The sequence below is a fragment of the Peromyscus californicus genome, unplaced genomic scaffold, assembly GCF_007827085.1.
Source record: "Peromyscus californicus insignis strain IS unplaced genomic scaffold, ASM782708v3 Scaffold_17__1_contigs__length_78620276, whole genome shotgun sequence".
Classification (NCBI taxonomy): Eukaryota; Metazoa; Chordata; class Mammalia; order Rodentia; family Cricetidae; genus Peromyscus; species Peromyscus californicus.
Window position 1 is genome coordinate 7,922,492 of NW_026294469.1, and position 13,308 is coordinate 7,935,799.

Consider the following 13,308-nt stretch of genomic DNA (forward strand, 5'->3'; position numbering starts at 1 on the left):
TGTAAGAAAGTTCTAGTAACTCACAGAAGTCCCATGGATCACTGTATGTCTCAGGACCAGAAACTAGTGCCAGTGGCTGCTGACCCTTTGTCTACCATCTCATTCTTAGCTAGGAATATGGGTCTGGGAGTGGAGGAGGCTGGGACAGCTTGTGAGTGAAAGACAGAAGCCTTGCAATCATGTCTCACTGCCTTCAAAGGAGAAAGAGGAGTGGGCTGTTCTTTTCATGAGAATGAGAAAGTGTGTTTGTGGCTGTGCAGTGCTGGGTACCAGGATGAACATGTGTTTATTCTGGGAGCTTTATTCAGCAAAGAATGAAGAAGCTAAGTCTCCCAGGAGACAGAGTCCTTTTTTCCATCCACACCATTCATTCCAGAAGCAGCAGGCATATCCTAACATTCTAAAACCAAGGTTGTAGGAGGTCAGCAACCAAGAAAAATTCTCCTGAGAAAAATGGGAATAATCCTTTTCCTGACATGTTCATTCTAATTATATGGATCCATATAGTAAAACTATTGTTTACTCAGTTGTTTCAAAGCAGTGAATGAGAAGAGAGTGAGTGGTGTGTATACAGACACACAGAATAGTAGAAAGAAAAAGCAGGCTGAGCCCACCCAAGGTTTGTTACTTTCTGTGGAAAGCTATGATGATGTATTTCCCTTCCATATAATCTTTAACCAGCTGAACAGTATAGCGTATCATCAAAATTATATTAGTAGAAAATAAAAGCAGAGTAATAATTTCCATCTAATCATAAGAGTAAGTTGACCTAAAATTTCAACTTGTGTAAACAGTCATCAGTGAATCTGTGAAGCAACCCTGCAGGACTTCACACTGACTCTCACAAAAGGCAAGCTTTGTCTCCTGAAATGTTAATGAAGCATGCTAACTGGGCTTACACACCCAATAAAGCAATAAAACACAGAGACTGTCTTGGCCTGGAAATGTTCTTTTGATGAGTGCGTGCGTACGTGCGTTTATATGTGTGTGTGTGCATGTGCGTGTGCGTGTGCGTGTGCGTGTGTGTGTGTGTGTGTGTGTGTGTGTGTGTGTGTGTGTGTTTGGGGGAGGTGCTCAGCCCTGGAAGCTGGTTACAGAGGGGGAGATGGCATTGAGCACTAGCCAGTCTTCTAAGTAAAGAAAAAGTGAGGATCATTCAGATTTGGTTTTAGTTTAGTCCCAGATGAAGACATGAGATTCTATGATGGGTTCCCCCGAAAGGTAAAGAAGCCTTTGGAATGGAAGTCTGGGGCATTCCATATTTAAATACTCTTTCTGAGGGATGCTCACCAAGTACTGTGTATGTGTCTTTGCAACCAAGTTCACAGCCATTAACAAAGTTAGGAGACTTAAGGTCATCGTATTGGCAAGACTGAAAACCCAGTTTCTATATCTATTTTTGTGTGTTTGAATTTTTCTGTGTTTGTATGTATGAAGTTCATGAGGGTGTATGTTGATTTTAAAACCAGAGGACAGCCTCTGGTATCCTCTCTTAGGTACTGTGCGTCTTGCTTATTTGATATAGTATCTCTCATTAGCTTAAAGCTTGCCACTTGGACTGGGTGGCTAGCTAGCCAGCCCCAAGAATTTTCCCCCTTTAGTCTTGTTGAAGCTAGAAATACATGGACATTCCATTATGACTGTCTTTTTAATGTGAATTCTAAATCAAACATGCTTGCAGAGTAAGCACTTTACCACTGGGCTGTTTCCACAGCATTTCACATGTCCACTCACTCAGGAAATTTGCTTTCCTTTTCTTCCAAATAGCACAGTGAAAACACCACTGTAGAGAATAACTGATGTAAAGAGCTGATTCATATCTGTAAAGCTAACCCAGTTGCCCTTCCAGGAGACCTGAGGATTAACTGAGTCACAGATACACACAGACACACCGACACAGACACACCGACATAGACACACAGATACACACACACAGACACAGACACACACACGCGCGCGCACACACACACTGCTGCAGCCAAGCCTCTTCCATTGTGACTGGAAATCTCTGACACTGACAATCAACTGTGCAACTGGCTGCACTTGAAAACTCTGCATATTTAACTACTTCTGCTCTTGGGAAAAGAGCAGTTCAGGATGGAGACTCCTATCTTTTCTAGCCACTTCATTGTACAGGATGCACTTGGACCTCTTCTGAGGTCTCCAGTCCTTTGGGCCTTTTGTTGAAGAAAAGATTCTGCTTGTTGCCAGTTCAAAGAGCTGCAGATGCCCTTGGATCTACTTGAGATAAGCAGGAATCATATCTAAAGATCTTTTTTTTTTGAAGTTTTATCATTAGTCCACTCAAAGCAAAAATTTTAAAAAGGCAATTTCCATATGAAATTGGGTTTCCCTTTACAAACATGTTACTCTGTAAGTCTTGAATCTAGCAATTTCCCAGCTGTCAATCTTTGTGAGTGACTCCAAAAGAAGAGCTTGGGAGTTGTAACACAAAAATGGGTGTAATACGTGGATTTCACCTTACATAATGAAAGCCCATTGTATGAGTACCTTTCAGAGTGTAATTGAAAAGCCTTTTAAAGCCCACACCTTCGCCACTAATGGCTAAGCATAGTTTTACAATCAGAGCCCCATGCTGCTGTTTAAAAGGTTTATAAGTGATGGTGTGAAGAAATAAGGCCCTGTCAACCAAAAGCTTTTTAAAATGTGTTCTTCTTCCATGTCCTGGTAGCAGCAATCAAAGCTTTGCTCATAGTGAGGTTGTAGATGGATGGCCATAGTCTGCAGCTAGAAGATGGGACAGTAAGAAAACACTGGGCGGAAAGGCAGCCATTGTAACATTCATTAGATCACAACTTCTGGGCATTGCACTGAGACCAGCATCTACAATGGGTAGCTTTTTCCTCTTCCAAGCAGTTGGGAAACAGAAAGCGGTAATAATTCATGAGGAAAACTGCAGTAAAAATCTTCATTTAGAAAATGGCAGTAACTGTTGGCCCGGACCCCATCCCTGGGTACCAGCCACTCCGGGGAAGACCTGCCCAACTTGGCCCCAGGTTCTGGCCACCGGGCAGGTTCCCTTCTAGCCCCACCGGGAAGGATCCCCTTCTCCAAGACCCCCGGCAGACCCTGCAATCTCCACGCTCTGCCCCCACGCCCATCCGCCCGAGCCCCCAGCCTATTCCTGAGACTTAGAGGCCGGCCCCCAGCTCCCATCTTGCCCTGGACTTCCGTTCTGGAGGAGAGAGAGAGAGAGAGAGAGAGAGAGAGAGAGAGAGAGAGAGAGAGAGAGAGAGAGAGAGAGAGAGAGAGAAGAGAGAAGAGCTCCCATCCTGCCCCAGACTTCCCTTCTGGACAAGAGCTCCCATCCTGCCCCGGACTTCCCATTTGGACAAGAGAGCTCCCATCTAGACAAGAGAGAGAGACTTCCTGAATCTGTCAGCTCTGTCTGAACCAAGTATGCTGATAAAGCCAAGAACGAACCACAAGGAGATGGGCAGACGTCAAGGCAGAAACACATACAACAAAATGAATAGCAATACAGCATCACCAGGACCTAGCCCTCCTCCAACACCTAGACCTGAACATCAGAAATTGGAAGAAGCAGAAGAAAACAGCCTTATGAATAACATCATGAAGAAGCTAGAGGCTTGTGTAGAGGAAAAGACAAAAAAAATGGGAAGAACGCTGTAAACAACTAGAGGAAAGGGCAAACAAATTAGAAGAAATCAATAAAGTCCTGGAAGAAAACAATAAAGTACTGAAAGGAAATCAAGAAAAAGCAATGAAACAAATGAAGGAAACAGTCCAAGACCTGAAAAGGGAAATAGAAAAAATGAAGAAGACACAAACAGAGGGAATGATGGAAATAGAAAATCTGAGTAAATGATCGGGAACTTCAGATGCAAGTATAATCAACAGAATGCAAGAGATGGAAGAGAGGATCTCTGGCGTTGAAGATACAGTAGAAGAAATAGATTCATCAGTCAAAGAAAACACTAAAGCCAACAAAGTCATGAACCAAAATGTCCAAGAAATTTGGGATACCATGAAAAGACCAAACCTATGAATAATAGGGGTAGAAGAAGGAGAAGAATACCAACTCAAGGGCACAGAAAATATATTCAACAAGATCATAGAAGAAAACTTTCCCAATTTAAGAAGGAAATGCCTATGAAGATACAAGAAGCCTATAGAACACCAAACAGACTAGACCCCCCCAAAAAAGTCCCCTCGCCACATAATAATTAAACAACTAAACGTACAGAATAAAGAAAGAATATTAAGAGCAGCAAAGGAAAAAGGCCAAGTGACATATAAAGGCAAACCCATCAGAATAACACCCGATTTCTCAATGGAGACTTTGAAAGCCAGAAGGACCTGGACAGATGTAATGCAGACACTAAGAGACCATGGATGCCAGCCTAGAGTAATATACCCAGCAAAACTTTCAATCATCATAGATGGAGTGAACAAGACATTCTATGACAAAGCCAGATTTAAACAATACTTATCCACAAACCCAGCCCTACACAAAGCACTAGAAAGAAAATTCCAACCTAAGGAAGTCAGATACACCCTCAAAAACACAGGCAATAGATAAAGCCACAGCAGGAAACCCCAACGAAGAGAAGTACACACACATCACCACCAAAAAATAACAGGAATGAACAATCACTGGTCATTAATATCCCTCAATATCAATGGACTTAATTCACCTATAAAAAGACATAGGCTTACAGAATGGATAAGAAAGCAGGACCCGTCTTTCTGCTGCATACAAGAAACACATCTCAAATTCAAAGATAGACACTACCTAAAAATAAAAGGCTGGGAAAAGACTTTCCAATCAAATGGTCTTAAGAAACAAGTGGGTGTAGCCATCCTGATATCCAGCAAAATAGACTTCAAACTAAAATCAATCAAAAGAGATCAAGAAAGACATTACATACTCATCACAGGAAAGATCCACCAAGATGAAATCTCAATTCTGAACATTTATGCCCCAAACACAAGGGCACCCACATATGTAAAAGAAACATTAATAAAGCTTAAATCACATATAAAACCCCACACATTAATAGTGGGAGACCTCAACACCCCACTTTCACCACTGGACAGATCTCCCAAATCGAAACTTAACGGAGAAATAAAGGACTTAACTGATGGCATGACTCAAATGGACTTAATCGATATCTACAGAACATTCCATCCTAACAAAAAAGAATATACCTTCTTCTCAGAACCCCATGGAACCTTCTCTTTTTTTTTTTTTTTTTTTTTTGGTTTTTCGAGACAGGGTTTCTCTGTGTAGCTTTGCGCCTTTCCTGGAACTCACTTGGTAGCCCAGGCTGGCCTCGAACTCACAGAGATCCGCCTGGCTCTGCCTCCCGAGTGCTGGGATTAAAGGCGTGCGCCACCACCACCCGGCCGGAACCTTCTCTAAAATCAACCACATACTTGGCCACAAAACAAATCTCAACAGATACAAAACAATTGGAATAACTTCCTGTGTTCGATCAGACCACCATGGTCTAAAGTTGGATTTCAACAACAACAAAAACTACAGAAAACCTACAGTCTTATGGAAACTGAATAATACTCAACTGAATCACCAATGGTTAAGGAAGAAATAAAGAGAGAAATTAAAGACTTCCTAGAGATCAATGAAAATGAAGACACCACATATCCAAACCTATGGGACACTATGAAAGCAGTACTAAGAGGGAAATTCATAGCACTAAATGCCTACATAAACAAGTTGGAGAAATCTCACACTAGTGACTTAACAACACACCTGAAAGCTCTAGAACAAGAAGCAAAGTCTCCCAAGAAAAATAGATGCCAGGAAATTATCAAAGTGAGAGCTGAAATCAAAATAGAAACAAAGAGAACAATACAAAAAATTAATGAAACAAAGAGTTGGTTCTTTGAGAAAATCAACAAGATAGACAAGCCCTTACCCAAACTAACCAAAAGACAGAGAGAGAGAGCATCCAAATCAACAAAATCAGAAATGAAAAGGGGGACATAACAACAGACATTGAGGAAATCCAGAGAATCATCAGGTAATACTTCAAAAACCTCTATTCCACAAAACTGGAAAACCTAAAAGAAATGGATAACTTTCTGGATAGGTACCACATACCTAAGTTAAATCAAGACCAGATAAACTATTTAAATAGTCCAATAACCCCTAAGGAAATAGAAACAGTCATTAAAAGTCTCCCAAGCAAAAAAAGCCCAGGACCAGATGGTTTCAGCGCAGAATTCTACCAGATCTTCAAAGAAGAGTTAATACCAATACTCTCTAAATTGTTACACACAATAGAAACAGAAGGAACATTACCAAACTCCTTCTATGAGGCTACAATTACCCTGATTCCTAAACCAAACAAGGATACAACAAAGAAAGAGAACTACAGACCGATATCCCTCATAAACATTGATGCAAAAATACTCAACAAAATACTAGCAAACAGACTCCAAGAACACATCAAAACAATTATTCACCATGATCAAGTAGGCTTCATCCCAGGGATGCAAGGATGGTTCAACATACAAAAGTCCGTCAATGTAATACACCATATAAACAAACTCAAAGAAAAAAACCACATGATCATCTCACTAGATGCAGAAAAGGCATTTGACAAAATCCAACACCCCTTCATGATAAAGGTCTTGGAGCGATCAGGAATACAGGGAACATACCTAAACATAATAAAGGCAATTTACAGCAAGCCAACAGCCAACATCAAATTAAATGGAGAGAAACTCAAAGCAATTCCACTAAAATCAGGAATGAGGCAAGGCTGTCTGCTCTCCCCATACTTATTCAATATAGTACTTGAAGTTCTAGCCAGAGCAATAAGACAACATAAGGAGATTAAGAGGATACAAATTGGAAAGGAAGAAGTCAAGCTTTCCCTATTTGCAGATGACATGATAGTATACTTGAGCGACCCCAAAGATTCCACCAAGGAACTGATACAGCTTATAAACACCTTCAGCAACATAGCAGGATACAAGATCAACTCAAAAAAATCAGTAGCCCTCCTATATACAATGGACAAAGAAGCTGAGAAGGAAATCAGAGATACATCACCCTTTACAATAGCCACAAATGACATAAAATACCTTGGGGTAACACTAACCAAGCAAGTGAAGGACCTATATGACAAGAACTTTAAGTCCCTGAAAAAAGAAATTGAAGAAGATGTCAGAAAATGGAAAGATCTCCCATGCTCATGGATAGGCAGGACTAACATAGTAAAAATGGCAATCTTACCAAAAGCAATCTACAGATTCAATGCAATCCCCATCAAAATACCAACACAATTCTTCACAGACCTGGAAAGAATAATACTCAACTTCATATGGAAAAACAAAAAACCCAGGATAGCCAAAGGAATCCTGTACAATAACACAACCTCTGGAGGCATCACGATCCCTGACTTCAAGCTCTACTATAGAGCTACAGTAATAAAAACAGCTTGGTACTGGCATAAAAACCGACATGTGGACCAATGGAATCAAATTGATGACCCTGACATTAATCCGCACACCTATGAACATATAATTTTTGACAGAAGCCAAAAGTGCACATTGGAAAAAAAAAGCATCTTCAACAAATGGTGCTGGCATAACTGGATATCAACATGTAGAAGACTGCAAATAGATCCATATCTATCACCGTGCACAAAACTTAAGTACAAGTGGATCAAGGACCTCAACATAAATCCAGCTACTCTGAACCTGCTAGAAGAGAAAGTAGGAAGCAGTCTTGAATGCATTGGCATAGGAGATCACTTGCTAAATAGAACACCAGTAGCACAGACACTGAGAGAAACAATCAATCAATGGGACTTCTTGAAACTGAGAAGCTTTTGTAGAGCAAAGGATATGATCAACAAGGCAAAGCGACAGCCTACAGAATGGGAAAAGATCTTCACCAAGCCCACATCTAACAGAGGACTGATATCCAGAATATATAAGGAACTCAAGAAATTAGACATCAAAATGCCCAACAGTCCAATTAAGAAATGGGCTATAGAACTAAACAGAGAATTCTCAACAGAGGAAACTCAAATGGCTGAAAGACATTTAAGGAATTGCTCAACATCCCTAATCATCAGGGAAATGCAAATCAAAACAACTCTGAGATACCACCTTACGCCTGTCAGAATGGCTAAGATCAAAAACACTGAAGACACCTTATGCTGGAGAGGATGTGGAGCTAGGGGAACTCTCCTCCACTGCTGGTGGGAATGCAAGCTTGTACAACCACTTTGGAAATCAATATGGTTCTTTCTTAGAAAATTGGGAATCAATCTCCCCCAAGATCCAGCTATACCACTCTTAGGCATATACCCAAGGAATGCTCAACCACACCACAAGAGCACTTGTTCAGCTATGTTCGTATCAGCATTGTTTTTTAATAGCCAGAACATGGAAACAACCTAGATGCCCTTCAACTGAAGAATGGATAAACAAAATGTGGTACATATACACAATGGAATACTACTCAGCAGAGAAAAACAATGACATCATGAGGTTTGCAGGCAAATGGATGGATCTAGAAAAAATCATCCTGAGTGAGGTAACCCAGACTCAGAAAGACAAACATGGTATGTACTCACTCATAGCAGGATACTAGATGTGGAACAAGCATGACTGAACTGCTACTCACATCAGGGAGGCTACCTGGAAAACAGGACCCCAAGAAAGACACAGGGATCGCCCAATGACAGAGAAATGGAAGAGGTCTACATGAACAGCCTGGACATGAGTGGGGGTAGTGAAGGGCGAGGGTCGAGGGAAATAGAGCTTGGGGGAGCAGGAGATCCCAGCTGGATCAACAACAGAGGAGAACAAGGAATAGGAGACCATAGTACATGAAGACCACATGAGAATAGGAAGAAGCAAAGTGCTAGAGAGGCCCACAGAAATCCACAAAGATGCCCCCACAACAGACTGCTGGCAATGGTTGAGAGACAGCCTGAACTGACCTACTTTGGTGATGGGATGGCCAAACACCCTAATTGTCGTGCTAGAAACCCCATCCAACTACTGAGGGATCTGGATGCAGAGATCCATGGCTAGGCCCCGGGTGATTCTCTGGGAGTCCAATAAGCGAGAATGAGGAGGGTTTATATGAGCGAGAATTGTTGAGACCAAGGTTGGATAAAGCACAGGGACAAATAGCCAAATGAATGGAAACACATGAACTATGAACCAATGGCTGAGGGGTCACCAACTGGATCAGGTCCTCTGAATGGTTGAGACAGATGATTGGCTTGATCTGTTAGGGAGGCATCCAGGCAGTGGGACCAGGTCCTGTGCTCATTGCATGAGTTGGCTGTTTGAAACCTGGGGCCTATGCGGGATCGCTTGGCTCGGCCTGCGAGGAGGGGACTGGACCTACCTGGACTGAGTCTACCAGGTTGATCTCAGTCCGTGGGGGAGGCTTTGCCCTGGAGGAGGTGGGAATGGGGGGTGGGCTGGGGGGAAGGTGAGGGGGGCGGGAGGGGGGGAGAACAAGGGAATCCGTGGCTGGTATGTAGAACTGAATTGTATTGCAAAATAAAAATAAAAAATTTAAAAAAAAGAAAAGAAAATGGCAGTAACTTGGAAAATGAAATCCTTTGACATTATTTGAATAATAAAACATTGTAGATTTTGTGAAAATCTGTTTATGTTGTTTAGGGTTTAAAACAAAGTGTTAGTGTTCAAATATAGATACACAATGGGAGAACATGGCTAATTTTCAGTCAGTTAAGTCATCTAAATATTTTCATTGTTATTTATGTCATGACTGTTTCCATTCAGAAATAAACTTGTCCATTTAAAAACCTTATTTCCCATTTTGGACAAATCATGTTTCTTTGGCCTGTTCATGATCTCTTTTACTTTGACCTGAACCAACCCAAAATGACAATTCTCAGGTGGTCTATCACAGGGCAAGAAGTTAATAAGGTTTTGAATATGTCTTACTCTAACTCTGATGTGAGCACTCAGGAATGTGAAGTTCAGCGTGGCACAGATTATTTAATTTGCTCCTGTTAGCCCACACTTTCCAGTTTTTAACTTATATATACTGTTAACTAATAAGTAATAACTGATAGTTTTTTTTCTTTTAGTGGCTATAACATAAGAAGACATTTCCTGTATGTAATACCTGTTTCTAAACTATCTTTAAAGTGACATAATAGAAAAAAATGTAACAGCATGAAGCCAGGCAGAGTGGCGCACACCTGCTCTGAATACTTTAGAGATGCAGGCAGGACAATCAATATTTCCATGCCATCTTTAGACAGTTTAGAGCTAACCTGGACTCCATGACACTGTCAAGAACCTAATCCCAAGCAAAACCCACCAAATTATAAAAAGAAATAAAATATAATGATATGATACAAACACAATTTTCTACCACTCCAGTTCTAGGAACCCCAATGCCCTCTTCTGACCTCACTGGACACAGGAACACAGAGCACACAGACATGCATGCAGGCAAACCAAGAACAAACACTAACTAAAAAGAAATCATTAAAAATAATAAAAGTAAATACAACTTTAGCTCAACAGTCCGTAACTACTAGAAACAGATGTGATGTGGATATTCTCATCTAATTATGGGAAAGGACAACGTAAGGCTTTTGTTAGAAGGGAGAGTCCGTGCAGGTACTTATAATACGCGAGTGACAGTGTGTCCGCACTCCTGTCTTAAGATTGGAGACCAGAACCAATTACAAAGAAGGAATTTTAATTTACAGAGAAATTGTAGGTGAGAAATGTGACTTTCTCTTAACACCTGATAGGTGACGGATCACAGATTTGGAGACCAGCTGAGTTAGGAATTATGTTCTGGGAATGTAATATTTTTGGTTACTCTTTTTAAACAACAACTTAGCTAATCAAAGTGAAACAAACCAATCAAAAATAAACAACTACCTATGTCTAGCAACTATTATACACTTTCGGAATAGCTATAGATTCCAATCTTATTTCCAGTTTAGTAAACATACCAGTTTATTAAAATACATTATCGAACACTTAGATACTGGGAACTCTGACCTTGCTAACTTTTTGAGAGTGAGTTTTAGTCTGAAATATAGACCAATTCTGTCTGGTTAGTTTAAGTAATAGAATATTTCGTATCAATTTAGAGATGTGCAGGGTACAGTTGTGGAGCATCTGTTACAATATGTTACATTCATCCAAATAGTGCAGAGCTGGCTATGAAAAGTCCATTACCCATTACTCACAAAAGGGTACGTGTCCTTGAGTAGTGAAACTCACACCGGTGTTAGTGGGGGTCAGAGACCAACTGTGCCTATTTGGGGGTGTAGTTTAGAATAGAAGAAGCATATCTACTTCAAGCCTTACAGAAATAATTTTTCTAATCAGGAAATTCATGTTAACTTTGGTTGAAGTGGTGAGATGTTTCAAGATCCCAAAGAGACTGTTACACTGACCCGGTTGCTGACTTTCTTTCAGAAAAATCAAAAGACAGACACATCTGCTTCTGTTTCTTGTTATAATCTGTCTATTCTCACTTTTTGAGATCATCAAGTCCAGGATTAAAGGAGAAAATTAGAGGCCTGTATGGCCAGCAATGAATATGGGTAGATTAAGGAAATTATAATCAACTTAGTTCAAGCAGTCTGCATTTTCTCATTGACCTACTCAGACACCATCTTATGTGTTGATTAAATTCCTTAGCCACTTCTGGTCAAGTGAGAAATACATTTGTATTTCCTTCTGTCTATTGTGGATAATAGTATAGCTAGAACTGACTTTTCCTATCTACCTGCATCAAGTCTTTATTAGTTCCTTTATGTTGCTATGGCAGACATCATGGCCAAAATAACCTATAGAAGAAAAGGTTTGTTTGGCTTATGGTTCCAGGCAGAGAGTCTATAATTCAGGGGAGGCATGGCAGTATGTAGCCTGAGCAGAAGCTGGCTAATGCATCTTTGTCCAATACAGAAAACAGAGAAAGCTAACTAGAAGTGTGGTGAGGCTATAAACTCTCAAAAACCTTCCCCCGTGATGAACTTCCTTCAGCAAGGCTCCAAGTTTTAAACATCTCCTAACATCCTCAAACAGCAGCACTATTAGCAGGGAACCAGCTGTTCACATACATAAGCCTCTGGGACATTTCTTCCTCAAACCACCACACTGTCTAATTGTATTTTACTACTGTACATTAAGGAAGCTAAATTTAAAGATGATGTCCTTTGCACTGTTACTACCATTAGAGGTGAAGTTCAAAATACCTGTCTGTAAGAAAAAAATCAAAATGAAATCCAACACACATCTTGTAAACAATATCTAGACACAGAACTCTTGCCTGAGTGGAATAAAACATTCCTTGTCACATCATTACACCTTCACTGTGGTTCTTATCATGGTAAGGGATGAGCCACTTGAACTAGCATGTCCTTCAGATCAACATGGGGCAGATCAATAAACGAGACTTAGACAAGGGGGATTCTGATCATCCCTAGCCAGGTGGTCGTGGGGAATCCACTTCATCTCCTTGATCACACATCTAAACGAGGGGTAGCTACCTACATGCTACAGTTTTGCTGTGTTAAGTAAGATTAACCAAGCCAATATCTAATATTCCTAGTAGTTCTTCAAAATGTAACTTAGTACCTCCCTGCTCTTTCATAGCTCTGCATAAAATTCATGCAAAAGACATGATATTAAGACAGTCAATTCTCCTTCCAATATCATGCTTCTTTTGACATCTTGAAGAAAACAGTAGCACACTGAAAAATAGTGGTTTCTTTAGAAGCAATAGATGATGTGCTTGTTGGGATGAGGACACTTTCTTTGGCTCATGTTCTAATTTTATATACTGACAATGTACGTCAGCATCATTTCTACATAACTGCATACAATAAGGTAAGTGCAATTACTAAATAAATGTATCAAATAAATGTAACACCAAAGTAATCAAAATAGTATAATGGTCTTGATTTCCTTTATATTTATATTTGTTAAAAATACAGCTCAAACCTATGTCCATATAATTATTTGATGAGTGATTTTGCTAAACATGGTACAAATTTCCACTGCCCCATAACTATTGGCTGGGGACCTATTTTTCCTTCCTATTTACCTACTACAAAAGGTATAGGTACAAAACTACAAAAATGTTTCTACTTATATACCTTTTGTGTTACAAGCAACCACTTGCTTACTGGTGATCCAACTTGTACATTTTTTAACTTTATGATAGGGAGAAATTGACTAGTGAGATGGGGCAGGAAGAGTGGGCCGTAGCTCTCAGCTAGCCACACAGGGACAAGAGAACACTCTGTTTTTCTTTCTTTTTCT